Here is a 20,014-nt window from a genome sequence, read left to right as displayed (position 1 = left end):
CGATGTTTAGAGAATGTTGTAGTATGAGTAGGTCCTTATGTGCGGTAAAAATTGTAGTGTCATCAGCATAGAGAAGAGCATTAGTGTGTTTCAAACGAAGTGGTAAATCATTTATAAATAACAAAAACAGGATGGGTCCCAGGCTCGATCCCTGTGGAACGCCAACGTTAGTGGTTTTTGGAGATGAGAATGAATCATTTATTTGAACAACTTGCGTTCGATCAGTAAGATAGCTTTTAATCAGCTGTAAGGGTGGTCCAGATATGCCGTAACAGTCAAGTTTATGAAAGAGAATGTTGTGATTAATTGTATCGAAGGCTTTAGTAGTACTAAGCATGCCTAGACTTGGCTGGACATGTCACATGACTACCCGTTACCTCATGTCTTTTTTTTTACGTGACGACCTGTTATGTAGTTTTTGATGGGAACACGGCACGCGGCTTGCTGTTACGTGGTCTGTGACGCGGACATATCGCGCGACTAGCTATTGCGCGATGTTTCGTGATTTTAGTCGCATGACAAAATGTCACGTGGTTTTCCGTCATGCTACCAGATGTTGCGTGATGCTACGTGATTTTTAGTCACGCGAGCAGTTACGTGACGTTACATGATTCTAGTCAGGTGGCTAGTTAGGTCATGTTACGTGATTTTAGCCCCGTAAGTGTTACGTTGCTTTTAGTCAAGTGACTGGATGTCGCGTGATATTACTTTATTTTAGTCACATGACTAGAGGTTACGTGATCTTTGTCACGTGACTAGTTATTACGTGATGCTTCACACCAGTAGTGCTAAGCCTGAAGGCAGTACGGAGTTGGGCGGCCTTCTTTGTTTCTCGTTATTTTAAAATTTTTCAACGAAAGCTTAGACGCCGATCGTCCAGTTGAACACCTTTTATCGTCAAATTCTCTGCGGTTAACGCAATGGCCTGTCTGGTTGGAATAACGGAGGCTGTCGCGGTTAAAAACTTGAGTGAATCTCTGTAAATTTCTGTTAGGATGTTGTCCTTGATTCTAAACACAAATATGCTCAGAAGATCACTGTAAGAAATTATTTCCTTAAGCAGTATGTTATTAACTCCAAATACAGAGTTTCTGCCTCGAAAAGTATGAGCTCCTGTTTTGATAATTCTGTGATGGTGCATTTATGCCAGTGTTGACCATGCACGACTTAATTCTGATGACTGCTCAGAAGGCGCAACGAGTGAAACGTAACTTCTTTACGTCAAGCTTTGACACTACAAGGACCTTGCACCTGAAAATTCTGACCAACGTTTACAGCCCAAAATATTTGCCGAGGAAAACAAAATTAAAAGAAAGTTCATGATGCATACAGCCAAGACGACTCGAAGAAAAAAGGAACCTTTTTTTTGATCTCAGTAGATTGTACTGGACGTAAAACGTCAATAAATATTATTAAGTGAAACCTTTAAATTTATGTATCATGTAGGCTGGCTTTTGCAGACGCTGCTGCGAGTGTATTCATTAATGGCGTTTTCGGTTACTTCTTGAGGTTCTGATTACAGCGTTTAGTTAGCCGACAATAAAAGTCGACACGGTTCCTGCAAAGACAGATAGCCTGTGGTATGAGCACTGTAAGGCATAATAGCGTGCTTTAAACTAGGTCGCTAAAAAAGCGTGCTATAAATTAAGGCAGGCATTGGTGGACTCATGAGTGTTTTAACAGCAAAGCTGTTAAAGCTGGCAGTAAGACGTCCGTTAACAAAATACCCCTGCTGCGCCGTTGCTAAAAATAGCCAAGCCGGTCCCAAGTCGTCGCCATAGCAACCGCCACAGTTTCTCACACCGTGACTCAGGGACAGCGATTTCAACGCATTCAGAGTGGCAAGCTTGCGCGCATACCAGAAGCCGCCCTTCGACGTCTCTTGGCTTCCGCTTCTGCTGCAAAGCTCGCTAGATAAAATCGCCGCCGGTGTTGCGATTCCCGTGCTGCAGCACGATGAGCTGAGGATCAACCACCCAAGCTTTGCGCAACTTAGCGCAAACTTCCGGCATTTTTTCGCACGTCCTCCCAATGTCACGCAAAACACAGGCACATTCCGGATGTATGCTCTCAAAATTGGAGTGTAAGTTTGCCATTCGCTTCGCCCTCCTGCAGGGAATGACTTCAGTGCAAAGCAATTAGAAGTTCACTTGAGTAAATGAGCCGAAGATTGCCGCGAAGTTTTCTGTCTACGTGGCATGGTCTCGCGGTGCGGACGATTTTGAGTTAAAACGGGAGTGCTATTGACGTCCGTTGGGAACTTTCGAAGGCCTGTCCTACTTGTAGAGCGGATATCCGGGACGGAAGAACTTGAGAAATGACCCTTGGAAGAATGAGAAACGCCTCAGCGCATTCTGTGAAAAGCTTTGGAAATCCTTTTTTTTGCGCACTTCTTTATTCCGGCTGTTACATGCCCCAGAACGGCGGCTGCTGCCTCTATTTGTCTAAAAATTCAAGAGTGCATACCAGCGAATACAACAACAGGAGACAGAAGACAAAGAGTGCTGAGTGTCCTATCTTCTGTCTCCTCTTGTTGTTTGCGTTTATACGCACGCTTAATCATGTTGTACCAACACGCCCAACCCTACAGTCTTCTAACTTGTCTAAATAAGTGATTGCTACAGATATATGGCGAGGAATGAGATAGTGACAACACCTCGACTTAACTTTCGCAAAGAACACTTTATTGTACTCTTCCGTGTGTCCTTAACAGCGATGCTCTCATTGATTTAGATTGGTTTTTGTTAGAACGAACAACTTCACACTCTATATTTAAATAACACGGCTTAACTTTACTTGTGTTCACATATGGCTGCTGTGAGTGTTTCTCGGTGTTTCCTTCGTGTACTTATCTCAGTTTTCAATTGTATAAGATCTACTACTGCCTCTCTGCTGCATACTGAGGTTGCAGACTTCTCAAGTTGCCTTCGGCAGCATTTAAGTGTGGATCACTTTAGGGGGCCGGGCTGTCGTAGGCTGTGATTGTATGCTGTTATCGTTGCTTGGCGTAACGCAGGCAAAGCATAGCCATCCGAGCCCGCGCTCGCGCCAGAGAGAAGTCTTCTTCCTCTTGTTCTTCGAGCACCTTGACGACGATATTAAAGCAGGCAAAACCACATATAGCATAGCCAACTGTAGCATAGTGAGCACTCGCTCGCGCCAAAGAGAAGTCTTGTTCCTCTTGTTCTTCGAGCGCAGGCAAAACCCATTATAGCAATTGAAAAAGAGGAAGCAAGCGAGAAATACAAAGAGAGAGAGAGAGATCAATGAAAAAACTACCAAGCCAAATAGAAATATACAGAAATTAAGAGCTAGAAACACAGAAAGAACTGGAAAAGAGAACAGGAAAGAAATAGACGAGGAAAGAAAAGGAAAACCGAAGAGAAATAAAAAAGGCTGCCCAGCTCCACACTTCCTTGAGGCTTGGCACCGCTATAGTGCGAAGCGGCCATAGTTTTACCTATAAACCCTCCATCTGTCTTGTAAGATGGGAGAACAAAAGTGAATTGAATAATAATGAATGTAGACATTATTTATTTGAACGCAGCGGCGACTATGCAATCCTCCGATTTATTGAAGCACTTGCTTGCAGTCTTGAGGAAAGCACAGATGTGTCGGGAGCTTGTCGACAAGTCGCTGCTGTTAGACGTATAAACTTGCATTGACTGCGGCTAGCCTTCAAAGATTTGCGTGCAGTGCTATGATCGCTGTAACAGGGCCATCAGAGTGAGATTAACGCAAGAAAGACAGGCACTACGAGAACGTAGATATATAAATTATAGGCTCAAAGGCGGCCATGAGTTTTCAAATTCTCGCTGTGTTATTCTTTCCTAATCGTAACAGCAAGATCATGTCTGTCTACCTCAGGTAATCATAGATTTTACAGACCCACTGCAGGAATTTTACCGTGCCGACTGCAGCTGCCTCGGGTGCAGGATATCATACAGTGATAAAGCGCAGTGATTAGTGAAAAGGCGCATAAGACGTTAACATATCGTGTAATAAAACAGAAGTTCCGAGAAAACTACGTTGACAACATCGCTACGACATTTACCAATTGAGAGGGTCGCACACTGAAGGGAATCTATGAGACATGTTCTCTGTTGACCAGCCGCAACACAACAGCTCTGTCAACGTGCTGGCCTGAACCTGTAAGTATGTATGTACAAATTAACTTCTTTGGTAATGTAAATTGCACCATTTTCATGTATGAAATATAGCAAGGGAGGAATGTTTTCGCAATTCAAAGCAACAATATGTAGTAAAACAACAAATAAACACCGCCTGCTTCAGCCGCGAAGTCAGCGGTATGCAATGTTCATAAATTGTGCCGAAAGATTTCTTCTATACTGACCAGAGACAGAGATACAGAGAAGAAAGGGAAGGAAGAGACGTTAACCTGACGCAGGCCACGTTTGCTACCCTGCAACGGGGGAAATGATAAAGGGGTTAAAAGAGAGGGATGGACAGAACTGATTATATTAGTTTAAGGTCGCTTCTGTTCGAAACGCGAGGTAAACAAACGTCTATTTCTTGTACTATAAAACAAAATAAACACGATGAATTCCGCGGCACGCGGAACTTTCATCACAACCGAAGCCTGTCAGCCTATACTTACACTATACTATGGACCCGTTGTACTTCGATGGAGGCGAAATGGCTGCACTTCGATGGAGGCGAAATGCTAAAGGCCAGTGTGCTTAGATATTGGTGCTCGTTAAAGAATCCCAGGTAGACGAAATTTCCGCAGCACTCCGATACGGCGTCTCTCATAATCATACCGTTGTTTTCGGAAGTGAAATCGCAACGATCATTGTTACACAATACTGTGGTTTCGATGCTCGTGTGAATAAAGCTCAACGAAAGCAAAAAATTAAATTTCACTGATATGCTTTTAAAAACTGATAATGAAGTTGATGCCATATTGAAAGAAACCAAATGAATTAATGAAAAGTACTACGAATATAATTTTGAGGAAAGAAGAATTGACAAGAGAATCAATTTCTATGAGAATTCCTTGACAGCCGCGGAAATGAGTGGCCGTGCCACATATCGAAAGTACAGCCCAATCCAGGGCCAGAATAATCGAATTAAAGTCAATCATGCGAACCATATGTTCAATGTTTCTGTTCCTCAATGTGGCAGTGCGATGGCATGACCACAAACGAGTGGCCCTTTTAAGGAATGCACGTTAGCGGAAACAAGGAAACAAAGATGGAAAACACAGTAGGAAGTAAGGGGTCGCTGATTATCTTTCTACTAGCGCTGTCCGAATATCGAATAGTAGCTTGTGAACAGAATACTCAATCGAATTAACAAATGCAGAAGCCGAATAATGAATTTAACATCGAATATTAAAAAAAATATTTTCACAGGCTTCAATTTCTAGACGCTTTCATGCAAAAAGAGCAACGAATTCACGTTTGGGGTCTCAGCTTCTCGGTTCTGTTAAGCATGAAATGCTTTTAGCTTCCGTTGTCACCGGCCTTCAAGTGACCTTGAGCCAAGTGCCAGCACCGCTATCCGGGTACTTCTAACAAAACATCAGCGAACTCAATCGAGAATATACGGACGTTCAGACGAGACCATCCTGGCACTCACACGAGAAAAGACGTGACCCTATACATCCGGGCATATAGCCAAAAGTTCAAGAGAGCGCGGTCTGCGGCACGTACCCTTTGTGCAGGACCTCATTACTTACGCTAGTTAGTAACTAAACAAATTCAAAATATTGCTTTCAACTTACTAACGTGTTTCCAATATCACTGAATCTGTAACTCACGTACTCTGTCCTTTTTCTCTTCTAACGTTCAAGCGTCTCTTCAGAAAACTTGCGGCAATCATTTTCAGCTGCGTTCAAGAGGGCTGCTATTCTCCACGCCGAAAAAAACTAACTGCGCGGCGGTGCGAAAGTTCGGAGATTCTGTGCGGCTTCGTGAGATGGTCGTGAAAATGCAGCAGGACTAAAGGACCAAACTTACACATGCGACGACAAGTGCCGAGGTATCCGCGGGTAGAAGTCGGGACGGTTCTCGGATCTTGCGGCATACGTGACCTGAATTACGCGATCGGTCTCTGTTTGCGACACGCGACAGACGCAGGAAACGCCTGCCTCTGCTTCGGAAGAGGGAATACTGAGGGCGCACTTCAAAACGAGCACAGCCTCGCCGTTCAAGATGATGGAGAGGACTATCACTCTAGCACGGACGAGTAGTCAGTAGCGCGGTTATACACTATTACGTTTCCGTTGTGGAATTTGGTAAGCGGGCATGATTTTTCTTTGTCTGTTCCTTTGAATGACGTGTGACGACGGAAGGAGGGGTGTACATCGTATAATTTGCTGTGCTACGTGCTTATTCAAGTTGCCGAAACAGCGCGCTATTGTGGAAACGGAGTAGAAATATCAATTTTCCTCGCATATCAATGAGCCACCGTGCGGCGACGCCTTTGGAATAAGTGAAATATCGACCGACCAGTATTCGAGAAATCGAGTGGCAGGAGTTCTACTCGGGAATCGATCCATTCGCAGCCCCACTATTCGATTTGTATTAAAATATTCGAATATTGGCACACTCCTGTTTTCTGCTCTTTGCTTCGTTCTCTTCTAGTGGTACATTGTGTGGCTTCCAATTGCAGAAAATTCGAAGAGGGAAATCCCCAAACCAGACGAGAGTAGCTAAAACCTTAGACGACGAATCGGACAACGTAATTTGGTGAGGGACACCTCAACCTTGTCTGTGTTGACTGATTCAATACACAGACGAGCTATACTGTGCCGCCATTATGGAGAAGATAACATGAAGCATTATTTTCTTTTTGTGAGCTTCCCCTGCGGCATCAGAACACGTCACACATGAACGTGCAGTTCAGTTTCCGGCATATAGTCTACGACAGAGTTGTGTTAGACAACGCCTCACTCTGCAGCAAGGTGTGAGTCGATCCCTCCTCCTCCCCCCCCCCCCCCCCATTTTCTCACCATTATTGTCCTTCAACGCCGTTGAGAAGCAGAGTTACACGCACAGTGATTGTCATTGCAATGAGCGGTTCGGAGTAGCTTCGTCCTATTGCCTCTACAGTTTCCCACAGTTTGTGGCTTCCAGGCAATTGTACACTAGATTCTTGCTTTACTCTCACTTGTCTCACGCAGTCTTCCAAGCAGCCTCAGCTACAAAGCCATAGAATACGGAACAAAGAGAGCGATGTACAAGCGCCTCTCACTCTGAGAAGCATGCATAGCCTTAGGCGTTTTGAGTTTGGGCTCCGCGACTCCTCCCATTATCCATTGCAACACTCGCAAAATGGCTAGGCAGATACATAACGAAGCTTGAGCTGTAGCGCTGGAAACATCAATGTTTGCAAAAACAAACCAGGAAGTATGTAGGGTGAGCAAGGCAATATGTGCTCGGCTCTTTTATTGATTTTCTCGAACGTTACTCGCCAGATGTGCCTTATTGAGCTCTTCGTAGGAAGATCCTCACTTTAGCAGCAACTTGCTTTCGAAAGAAGAGAAAGAAACAAGATCACTTATGTGTCATTGACACGTGGATTGAACGCGAAAGCTAACATTTGCTCTGAGCGAACTAAAGTGCAGAGAGCTTGCGACGAGAACCGATTGAAAAAGGAGGCGCGATGCTCTAAGCTTTTGTGGTTCCGCTCTTGCAATGTACGAAATTATATTTGGAGAAGATAAAACACGAGAAGTTAAAAAAATTCCTCGCATCAGACGATGCAGCATTTCGTGGCTCGTGCAACCTGGTGCACAAGCTACTATCGGTAGAATTAAGTGGAGGTTGATGAAGCGCGGGCTAATTAAGTGAAACCACGCCACCTGCGTTTGAACGTGATGGCCGCATTCTTAGGCTTTCCACAAATAGCACATACCAGGGTTTAGGTGACTTAAGGTGACATTGTTGTTTATGTTGACGAATGTCACTACTTTAGTGCGTTACGCGTAATCCGAAGTTTGGATGTTCAGATCCCACGGACCGAAAGGGTGGCCTTTTTTGTCCATTCTAATTCATTCCAACTTGCGTCGCAATGAATGCACTGCACTTTAAGACAACAGTAAACGTCACCCATGCTTTCCATGGCCGACGTGTCTGTTTGATTCATTTGGTTGAGTCTAACATATAAACGACACCCTAGGAAAAAAAATGTCGTACCTTTCGTTCATTCATAGCGAGAGCCTTTCCGCAGAAGACTTAGTGCCTTAGGTTAGCATCATCATTATCATCAGCCTGTCTATGCCCACTGCAGTGCAAAGCCCTCTCCCATGTTCCGCCAATCAACCCGGTCCTGTGCTTTCTGCCAGGGCTGGGCAGTATCGCGATACAAAAGTATCGCGATAGTATTTCCGAGATACTTTTGAGTATCTGTATTTCTGTATCGAGATACATTTGAAAAATGTATTTGTATCTCAGCAGTGAAATACATTTACGATGTATCGCCTGTATCGCGATAATATGCTGGACACGGGTATCTCGTTACATTGTTTTTTGTGTCGGAAATGAGTTGAGAGTGTTTCCAATGGAGGAATGGCGTTTTCTTTTTTTCTTTTTTGTGCCAAGACAAGCAAAGGCACGCCGCCGGTCGCCGACAGATAGGGCGGCGATGGTTTCCGATCAAGAACAGAATGGTCCATGTAGTAAAGCGCGCGACGCCGCAGGTGGCAGAATCGCGGAGGCAGTATTGTCGGCCTCTGCCGACGAAAGTCGCTGTCTCTCAAGGTCAGTGCAGCACGCCTAATTTTATTCAGGTGGCAAGCTATTACTTCGCGACCCCCCGCGCGGATACCGCCTTGGAACAGGCTTTGCAATGCTTCGCGTGCATTCAGTTCTCAAAGCGGCGGCACTTCCAAAAGCAGTTCCCGTAGTCGCGGCGGAAGGGACTAGAAGATGTCTATCTTTGACGCGCTTTCAGCCACCTCTCCAATGTCAGGGTGTGTTCCTAATTGATTACATGCGTGAAACGGTCTTTTGTGGTAGCAGGCTGCCCCACCGCCGGAGCCGACTTCGCCTGTTGCGGCTTTCTGAAATGGGTGCTGGTAGCGTCGGTGGTGGTGACAGCTTCATTGAAGCCGACAGGGTCAGACGGCTTAGGATTCCGAAGATGGGGACAGACTTCGGATTCTGAACAGTCAGAACAACCCAAGTGAGGGCGGAAGCGTTTAGGTATCTAGATGACCCGAGAAGAGATATCACCACGATGCAGGGCAATCCGGCTATGAAGGCGATATTTATTCACTATAACACGAATTTGTGCTCGCCTTCAGCGGTAGACAGACTTTTTTTCTTTCGTGAGTCTTGTGCTGAGGCTGAACCGACGCTGTTAGAAGAGAGCCTATTTGAGATGCTCACACAGCAACCTTCTCAGCAAAGCAGATCTTATGTGCAAAGTAAATGCATACTTTTTCCCAATTCACTGGTGTTCATTAGTGATTCGAGTGACTTGCTTAAAGTATGCTATTTCTAGCATAGCTTAGTTTGTTCGCCAAGTATGTCGATTTCGGTGTCCAATCCTTGTTACTGTTTCTGTGAAATAGTGCATTTTTATGGCAATTGATACTTGTAACTATGTCAATATTGCTAATTATGTATTTTCCCCACCCCCTCCCCTGCAATGTCTTAATGGCGCTGAGGGTACTGTAATAAATAAATGAACTGAACATTTCGATGCACTGTAACTTTAATTACAACATTATGCTGCACTAATAAGTGTCTTTGCGTAGTATGAGCATCCTTCAAATAAAAAAAGTATTCCAGTATCTGTATCACTGTAACTGTATTCCGGAATACTTTTTTCGTCTTAGTGCAAAAGTATCTCCGAAATATCCCGTTATGTTAAAAGCAAATGTATCGCAGTATCTGTATTTTAGGCTTCCAGTTCATGTATTTCGATATCTGTATTCCGGAATACTTTTCTGAGTATCTCTGCCCAGCCCTGCTTTCTGCTGCTACGTTATATCTAAAAACTTCTTAATCTACTAATCTCAATCTACTTAATCTAATAGGTTAGCATACGAGGGTTTAATGGCCAGTTGCCGCGTCGTGCACAGATCGCACGCCACGTGATGCCCTCTGCCAAAAAAAAGAGCTTTCCACACTCGCCGCCTGGGCTACGAGTGGCGCTGGCTAACACTCCCAAGTACTACATCCACACATATACCCAACGAAGTGGACAGGGAAGCGCCTTCCGCCGTAGCTCAATTGCTAGGGCATCGGCTGTGGAATTCCACGGTTGTGGGTTCTGATAGCACCGATGGTAGGCATGATCTTTTTGTTCACTTCAATTCATTTCACTTCACGACAGACTTGGCACACTACCGTTAAATACAACAATTACCGTCCTCTATGCATTACCTGGCTTAACTGCCTGTTTGATTGATTTGGTTTTGTCTAACATATAAATGAGCCCTTGGGGAAAAGGTTCCCCTGCTTTGACAATAATGATTGTGCTACTTACCTTATATATGTGGAAGGGCTGGCAAAAAATCGGTGTACAGAGCTGTACGTTTTAGAAATAAGAATGTACGGTGAATATAAATCGGCCTAATCAATGGGACTGTAGAGATGGTAACGCAAATTTTAAAACACTTTTTCGCTAGGTTTTCGGGAAATATATTCCTTGCTGAAAGACCGCGTCTGCTCTACGCCACCATCCGTGTGCCATAACGTTCATGACAAGTCGCAGAACGGCAATAAAGCTGCTTTCCCTTGGTTACGAAACAAATGGAACTGTTACGATTTTCGCATACATCTTTTAAGTATCTTCGCGAAACTATCACAAGGTGTGTATGGGCAAGTGCAGCGCTAACATGGGCACGATTGGGAACACAATGTGCACCGCCCCGGGGACATCGCCACGTGAACTGCATCTATAGCTCTCATGGCTGACTTCTGGGTACGCAGCGGAAAGAAGCAGGCAATATGTCACCTTACCTATCCTCACTTCCACAAATATTCGAAGGAGTTGGATTTTTTTTATAAAACAATCATCTACATGCCTCTATTAACGGAGCTCTGGTTCAGTGCGCCCAGTTGTTCGTTCTCTGACAAGTATTTTAGGAACGTTAATCCCCAAGAATTATTATCATTGTCCGACGAGTACGGTGCAGTTTACTAATTGTACTATGTCTTAGATCAGCACACTCTAATAGGAATATGCACCTCGCGGACAGTGCCATAGCAAAGTGTGCCGATGTCGGAGTATATATACGCTGAGCGTAACGTGGGTGACGTGGTCAGTCTGTTCGTCTAGCTTTCTTGGTTAACCTAACCTGACCCAACCCAACCCGACTCAACCCGACCTAGCCTAACCTAATCTAATCGCGATGGGGCAAGACGTCTCTGAGGATACGGATACGGCGCATTATATGGTGATTCTTCATTAGGAAGTTGGGATTTTCCCCAAAGTTGCGTTCATAAACAGATGTGCGGGCGTGGGATTTAACCTCTTTTAATTCAAATGCAACACGTCTGGTAGCTCAATTAAAGTGAGGCTTCAGAATCCTTCACTCAGTCCTCTCGTTTTGCTGCAAAAATTAGGGTGATCATATGGAACATCATGTTCGCGGTGGTATCTGCTAAAAGTGCACCTCTGACGACGTGACTTCTACGGGAGATTTCCGGTACGTCTTTTATGCGGCCAGGGGTACCAACGCAATATTTTTAAACTTCGTAACCTCTATATGGAACTTAATCATTTATCATGACCGCACACGTTTGCCTTCCGTTTGCAACGACTGCACAGACAAAATTTTACTATTATCTGTTTAGCGGATTTGCCTACTTTCGTAACTTCCTTTTTGAATCTCAAGAAAAATGGAAACCGTCCGCGTTTTCGTTCAGTTCTGATGTTTGCGGTGCGAACGTTGCTTGGAGGAGAGGCGCCGTTAACAAACAACTTTACTTGGAAGGTACTTTTTTTTTTCTTATCCGTAAAACATCATCCAAGGTTGCCACTGAACTTCCTCGAAGTTTCACTCCCATTGGTTGCGCATGTAGCAACGCAGGTAAGCTGCTGGGGCAAATCAGGGTTATACAAATACACTTTTCACATTTGAAAGTAGCATTAAAGATTACACATTGAAATAAAGTTAAGATTCACCCAGTTTGAAGTTCACATTGTCGTTGTTAGATTTCGTTGTAACGTTTCAGAAACAACATTGGTGCCCAGCTTAGTGCCACCTAGACATGGTTGCTGATTCGGGATTACAGAGACAGATTACGTTTAGGAGATAGACAGCAGTCTTTTTAATAAAAAAAAAACAGTGACTTGCGGACCACGAAACAGCGAGCCTAAGTACTTGCAACGAGGCTGAGGTACATGCCTGAAATTCTGCTTGTGGAGCATGACCCGATACAATGTATTCTCTCTGCGCTGTCAGGATTTTCGCATTTTCAAGTATTTTATCGCGCGCGCGCGCCCACGCACGCCCACGTACGCACACGCACGCAGATACACGCACACACACATACACAAACATGCACGCAAGAGAGAAAGCTTTGCAAAAGCCACTTAGGAGTAATCTCAAGAAGCCGTATTTTGACTACAACCGTTACACAGCCTTGTGCCTTCAGAAGCGCGATAATGGATCATAACCGTTAATCATTCAAGAAGATCGCAACCGTCTTCCGAGTGATCAAGACAGGCTATTTGATCCCGGTAAGTAAACTTGGATGTTATGGGTCCTGCAAGTGTTTTCTTTTCCCACTTGTACGATGACGAAGTATTGAGCAAAAATGTCAAGAGCTGGGCCAATTGGTGTGTGACGGAAGACGAAAAAAAGCAAAAGAAAACAACGGACAAAGAAAACGAACGCGATAGTACCAATATGGCACAAGTATTTTATCAGCGAATTCGAGTTTGACTATTTTCTCGATAAATTATCCACGATCAATTGCCCGCCTAACGTGGACGTACGCACGCTCATTGCCTTGCGATTGCTTAGCATTTTCCGCTGCAGTGTAGCGCGTCAGGATAGAAGTTGTAGTAGCCGACGTAAAGGTATTGCCGCTAGCTTTGGTGCACCGCATGATGCCACAAAGAAAGCCTATGGCACCAAAAATTTGTTTGCTCGAAAGCTTGACATGTAATTATAAATATGTGTTCTATTCTCGGGTAGGTAGCTGATTATCAAGGTGACAAGCACTGCAGACTCAGCAGTACGGAATGAAGGAACGTAACCTTTCTTCCGGTCATCTTTTAACAAGGACCGCTGATTGGCTACACAATGCTCAAGCCCTTTTGCGCAGTGAAGAAATGGGACCAAGGGATAATGATGAGGATGGCGCTACGAAGGGATGTGGGCATTGTGCAATGTCGTGCAATACAATATGATGGTTATGACGCGTGCGTGAAACGCTTGCTCATGTGGACCTTTGGTCCCATTACCTGCCTTCCTGAATTCCTCTGTGTGTACTTAGACGCCCTTAAGTACCAACGGGCATCGTCACAGTGCAGGGATAGCATCGTGATAATATACATTTCGATGACGTCTCGCGTCCGTCACAACGTAACAATGTCGAGAGCGCTGGGGCTACTACAGTATATTGCTCCGAGAATCATATTTCCACGTCGGTTGCTTTGAGCATGTACTTACGACCGGTTTAAGTCGTAATTTATTTGCTGTTACGATATGGAGAAGATGCTTTTGTAAAACGATGACATCGCGCCTAGCACACGCGTACATTTTTACTTCCTATTATTTTCATAAAGAGGTTCACTATGTATAGGTGTTTCACATAAGGAATAAAAAAAAGCACCGAGGGTTTCACCTCCTGGTTGGGGTAATATTGCAGAGCGTGGTGGTGGGACAAATGGACGCTGCCTAGTACGCGTTAACCCAAAGGCATTGCCCGTGGAAGCGACCGAGAAGCGAGTCAGCTAAATGTAAAGTGCCGGCGTATCGTCAAGCGTCATTTCGGAGTGTAGTGCATGCGGCGAAATATATTTTGCACAGGCAGCGTCTGAGAGAAACCTTGTGTTGCTTTTCCGCATGGAACGCCTTCTACGAACGAATACTTTCCCGTGCTCAGACAATAAAGTATCAGCTTGGAGGAAGAGGCATTTGACAGTGCTGAGTTAGTTTTGCGCGCGGCAGCGTCGGTGTCGTGTAGCCTGTCAGATGCTTAGACTACGCGTTTCTCGCTCCAGAAAGGCAGAGTGCACTGAACGACACATGCAGGGACGTTGAGAACCGCTCTTTCAAACGTTTATACGTTGCCGCCTGAAGCATCTATTTCGCGTTTTACGCGGAATCAGCAGAAACACGCGTCGAATGCTTCGAGTGCCGGAGCGCGAATAAGGAAAAAAAAGGTAGGGAATAAGTGGGCGAACAGAGAGTTATCGAACGTACAGACTGCGCACAACCGAAACGGAATGGACTAAAATCGAAGTTGCTTGTTCTCGGAGCTATAAGACTTGTTCCTGTTCTGAGAAAGGAAACATGTATTGGCGACAGCCGCTCTATACGTTTCAGGTTGGCGTCCATTGTGGGGCACCTAGGAGTTCTTTATGAACTCGAGATGCCCGTATGTAAAGGAACCAGCGGATGGATAAAATTTTTTGAGGTGTACAAGACAGTTAAAGAGCAGCAGGCAAATATTTGGAGAAGACTTGAGAGCCTGTTGCATCCAAAGCTACATGACTTAGAGTGAGGCTGGTTAGAAAGCTCCAGCTATTATATATGTGTGCTTTACGGTTCAATAGGAGCGCTAATGTGGGGCGCTCACTGGTCGAATTGCGGTTGCGAGCGCTAGTTGTAAAAGCCATGTCATACACTGCGCAGAAGGCAATGATAATGAATTAAATTTAGGCTTTTACATGCCAAAACCACGATATTTCCTCATGCGCTCCTTTTTTCTATGTAACGGGCCGATTACACAAGTAACTACTGCCTTGCGCAAACCGCGCCCGAATGACTAGGGACCTTCCAGATTATTTTAGAATCTTCCTATAAGATTACGCACGCAACGTGATAGATTTTATTCTAGAACTTACGCGGCCCCTAGTGATAACGCCCGAATCTTCGATGGTACATGTATAAATGCCGACGCGCTTTACCGCTTAACAGATTACTCGACCGCCGACGACAGTTCTCGCCGCTATCAGTTTACAGCACAGCTCGGCAAAAAAAAGATTTGGAGCTCAGTCAGACACTAAAAAAACGTAGCTCACGCTGAGGGTTCACTCGGACTCAGGCTCACCAAAAAGTTTCGTCAACCATTCTCACTTGGACTCGACCCACTACAATATTTCTCAACCGGACTCCCTCAGACTCAGACTCGCGGCTCAATCTGAGTCTGAGTGAGCCTGAGTGAGACGGCTCATGAGTGAGTTTGCCGACCTATGGTTTACAGTGTGTATCACTTGTATTTTGAGTTTTCATTTTCCGGGCACAAGTTCGCCCGAATAAAGAGTTTCTTCTTTGAAGACACCTACTTCCGGCTACTTTAGCGTCACGACCACGTCACAATGTGATTATGAGACATGCCGCAGTGGAGTGCTTCGTAAATATCGACCATCTAGGTGTTCTTTAAGGTGAATTCACGCCGCACAGTAAGCGGGCCTCTATAGCGTTTCGCCTCCATCGAAATGCGGCCGCCGCGGCAGGGGCCCGCTACTTTCGGGCCAGCAGCCGAGCACCGTAACCATTGTACCGCAGCGAAGGAGCAGTGGTGAATGAATTGACAATGTGAGCGTTCCTCTTAAAAAGGTTTTATTTCAGCTTAGTGCCTTGCGAACGGGTTTTAGTAGTATTGACTAAAGAAAAATTAAAGATAAATTCATATCTCAGCGGTGTGCGTTTTACAGCAGATTGCCCTTGGTTTTCATGCTATCTGGTTTTTGCCCTTTCTCACTATTTTCCTGCCACTAAACCTTTGGCCAACATTTACTGATCCCTCTTGCGGACATGTTCATCATCCCCAAGCGGCCCCCTAAAGCCCAAGGCTTTATCTACAGGATAGTGCCTAAACACACGCCCAGGTCGACATTTTCACGTTGAAATAAAACATGACACATTGTTTCCCAAGGTTCGCACACCGAGTACACACGTTGTCTTCTTTAGCGAATCTCGGTTTATAGCTACACGTTCCGAGGCAATCCTACCTCGCTTCAAACAGTAGATCGCCGCACCTTGAGTATTCACAAAACGCGTCCGATTTCATTCAGTCTTTACCTTTTCGGTGCTTACTACGAGCCGGCTGTTTTCATCGCTGTTATTCCGTGTAGCTTTTCCGCCTTTCTGACTCATCGCTTAACGCTCTTTGTTGCAATAGGCCTTGTGCGCTCAGATGATGGCGCCACCGCTCTCCGAGTGCGCAGCGCCAATGCGGCCACTTGGCGCATTTTGTCCCGGTTCCCTGCCGGACGCGTAGCTCGAAGTGGTGTGCGGTGAACGTCGATGCATGAAAATGGCAACACAAAACGAGCCCGGCTTGCTTTTAACACGAAAGTGTTTTATGCCGCGGTCCACCACGGCTCCACTGACGTATTTCCGTCACGGATATGACGTTGTAAAATATAAAGACTAACAGTGGGCACACAAAAAAAACAGAAGAAAAAGTTCCGTCACCGGGAATTGAACTTACGACCCCTCGCCCCGCAGCGCGAAACGATTCGGCCACGGACGGCACGTTCTTGTCAATGCTAACGGCGAGCTATTTATATGCACAATTTGCCGGTGGCTGTACTCAGAGATCTGTGTAACAGCGTGTTTTTGTTATCACTGGCGAGATGGCGCGAAGGGCTCGAAGAGCTTAGAAGAGAGCGCTTGAAAGGTCGTCGCCATCGCGACGAGCGCCCGCGCCTACAGGGCGTGGCCGCTTGTGCGCGCGCTTATCTCGTGATCGCGGTGGTTTGTAAAACGCGGTCCACTGTTAGAGGGAACACGCGATCGCGTGGCCGGCGGCCCGCGTGGCGCAAACTGGCGGCGAGATTTGTAAACGCGGCTCACGCGCATAAAGGCGTAAGGGACGCGTTTGCCGCTGTTCGTCCGCTACAATTGCCGGCCCTGCGCTTGGCGAGCCCTGGACAGCGCTTCCGTTTTTCACCAGTACGATTCATGTAGCCACCACTCTTTCTGAGCCTCGTCGCGTAATCAGCAGGCAGAAAAAAAAAGTCACAGTTTCGCCGCAACGGCGAAGCAATCAATGCGATAGCAACAAATCGGAATGTAACGCGAAGAAAGGAAAGCAGCTCGAAATTGCCAGCGCGTCGCTCGAGCCCAAAGGACGCACGAAAGGAACGCGCACAGGACGAGCGCGAAGTATCATGCGTCACAGCTCCATACTTGAAGCGCACTGCTGAAACATAAAGCAGGACGCACGAAACGAACGAACAGGTACACACAGGACGAGCGCGAACTAAATGCCGCAGTTGTTACTTATTTCTGTTTGAACAGCGCGCTCCTTTCGCAAACGCAGCCGCTGCAGCGAGCGAAGTAAGCTTCGTTGCGCTCCTCGCGCCATCTCGCTGGCAATGAAGAAACGCTTATAAGCGCCTGCCGTCTCTGAGTCCGGCCAGCGGTAAAGGGTGTGTATATAACGCTCGGCGTTAGCTTCTTAGAGGATCAGCGTTTCGTGGCGTAGTGGCTAGCGCCACTCGCTGCGGAGCAAGAGGTCCCTGATTCGATTCCGCGCCTCCGAAGCAATTTTCTGAATTATTTTTCTTTGGGGCTTTTATATATATATATATACATACTTATACATATACGGTGAATGACGGCGACGGGGACGGACAAAAACCAGCCGAGACTGTCCATATAATTGCTATCGCAATAAAAAGGTGTTTGTTTGTTGCACTGCTTTCTCGCCAGTTTTGATGCGATGCAATTCGCGGCCCCAGCGGCCAAATTTCGACTGGGGCCCCCAGGAAATCTGTGAACGTGATAACGAAGCCTGCCACTTGCGTAACCTAGTATAAGTGCTCATTATGAGGGAAACTGCGCAAAAAAAACAACAACGTCGACAAAGGGAGAACAGCACAAGCACATGCGCGTGTGCTGTTCTGTTCTCCCTCTGTCGACGAAGGTTTTTTTTTTTTTTTTTTGCACAGTTTCCCTCATAATGAATTAGCAACTAGCCCAAGTGCTCACCGATAAATTAGTCGTAAGCTTTCAACATGCTGCTCGCACCAGCCGGCTTTTTTTTTACCAGACAGGGAAATTTATGCCCGATGCAGACATAATAGCAAGCTTGTCCTTCCAACCGTACAAATACAGAATTTCGCTAGCGCGCGCCGAGCGCTGGGGCGACGAAGTAGCAGACGACGCGGGACACGAACCGCCCTTGTAATTCTACGCGCATGCTCCGCGTTTCCAAATCGCGCCAGCAGTTAGCGCTCCGCAGACCGGCGGCCGCGCGCTCGCGTGTTCCCGCTAAGAGTGGACCGTACTGTACGTCTTGCGTTGAGAGCACGAATGTCACTTGGCTCATTGCAGCGGCCGCTTTTGCGAAAGGAGCGCGGTGCTCACGCAGAAATAAGTTACAAATGTGACAGTTAGTTCGCTCTCATCCTGTGTATGTTCGTTCCGTGCGTCCTTTCTGCTTGAGCAGCGCGTTGCAAGTTTCGAGCTGCTTGCCGTTCTTCGCGTGACATTCAAATTTGTTGCTGTAGCATTTATTCCTTCGCGCTTGGGGCGAATGTATGCGCAACAAACGCTCAACAATGTCTGTGAAGACACGTTTCACTTTCGTGTTATACCGATTCCCATGACATAGGGATCAGCCATGTTTTTTTTGCGACTATGAAGGAATAGCAAACGTTCAGGAGTACTTTAAACGAAGTACTTGTTCGCTTCGGCATGGCGACTTGTAAGCCGCTAATAACGTTTACGGCGTGATATAAAAACTGCACACTGCCATCGGTCCGTCGGAAATATTCGGAATATGCGTCGCACAAATAACAGCGTGGAGTATGACGTGCGATTAGAAGCGAGTAAAGTTTTTTCTGGCATACGATAGAAAATACTTTTTATCGGCAGCCTCGCGCGTCGCTTGTCCTATGACCGGCGCGCATAACCAGAAAGCTGGGATAGTTGAAATGACGTATTAGCAAAGATAAAAAGATTGAGACCGCAGGAAGTGCCTGTCTTTTAGTTTTCTAGAACAATTAGTACGTCGAACACTTTGCTAAATTCTACGTTTGAACATGTGAAAAAGTGTTTCTCGTCTAGGTCCTCCGATCATAAAGCCGATCCTGAGGCCCTTCAGCTCGACGGTCGTACACAGTCGACAAAGCGGGCACTGCAGATGACTGTTTTGCCTCAGAATGTTCCCACAAACCTCGGTTCGGGCTAACAACAATAAAAGGAACAAGGGAACCAACAATGTGTCAATATTACCTGGAACAGTAGCGTAGCCAGAATTTTTTTTCGGTTACATTCGTTCGTGCGTGCATTTGTACGTGAGCGTGTATACATACACATGCAAAACTTTAAAAATTCGGGGGGGGGGGGGGGAGGGGGTGTTGAATGCCCCTGTTTAAGCCTGTGACTTGGATAGGAAGCGAAAGAAACAGTGCAAAGACAGGATGCGTTTGCTTATCGGTTCACTAGTGTAGCTGTTTGGGCTTGTGGTTTGGCATGATACAGGTTGAAAGCGCAAAAGACGAAGACAGAGAAGAGGCTTGACACACACGAGCGCTGACTTACAGCAGTATTTTATTCGGAACCAGGCAACCACATATATAGGACAGAAGCCGTGACACATCACGTGTGCGCTGTCGGCACAAAATTCATCTCCCGACGCAAGAAACAACTCTTTCCTAGAAAGAGCAATAGACGGTTGTGATACACATGCGTCACCTAATCTATCAATTAACTCCGCCTCAATAATCTCGCGGGTTAGCCTATTTCTATTTCTACTCACAACTGAACACTCGTCGTAAGACGGGTCACACGTGGTCATAACAGTGCAAGATCTACAGTGTGCAACTAAAAACCCCCCTCACATCTCGGATACGTTGTAACGATGCTCCCGGAGCCTATCATTAAGGCATCGGCCACTTTGGC

Source organism: Rhipicephalus sanguineus, chromosome 10, assembly GCF_013339695.2.
Source record: "Rhipicephalus sanguineus isolate Rsan-2018 chromosome 10, BIME_Rsan_1.4, whole genome shotgun sequence".
NCBI lineage: Eukaryota > Metazoa > Arthropoda > Arachnida > Ixodida > Ixodidae > Rhipicephalus > Rhipicephalus sanguineus.
The sequence above is the reverse complement of the archived record's forward strand: the minus strand, read 5'-3'. Positions refer to the sequence as shown.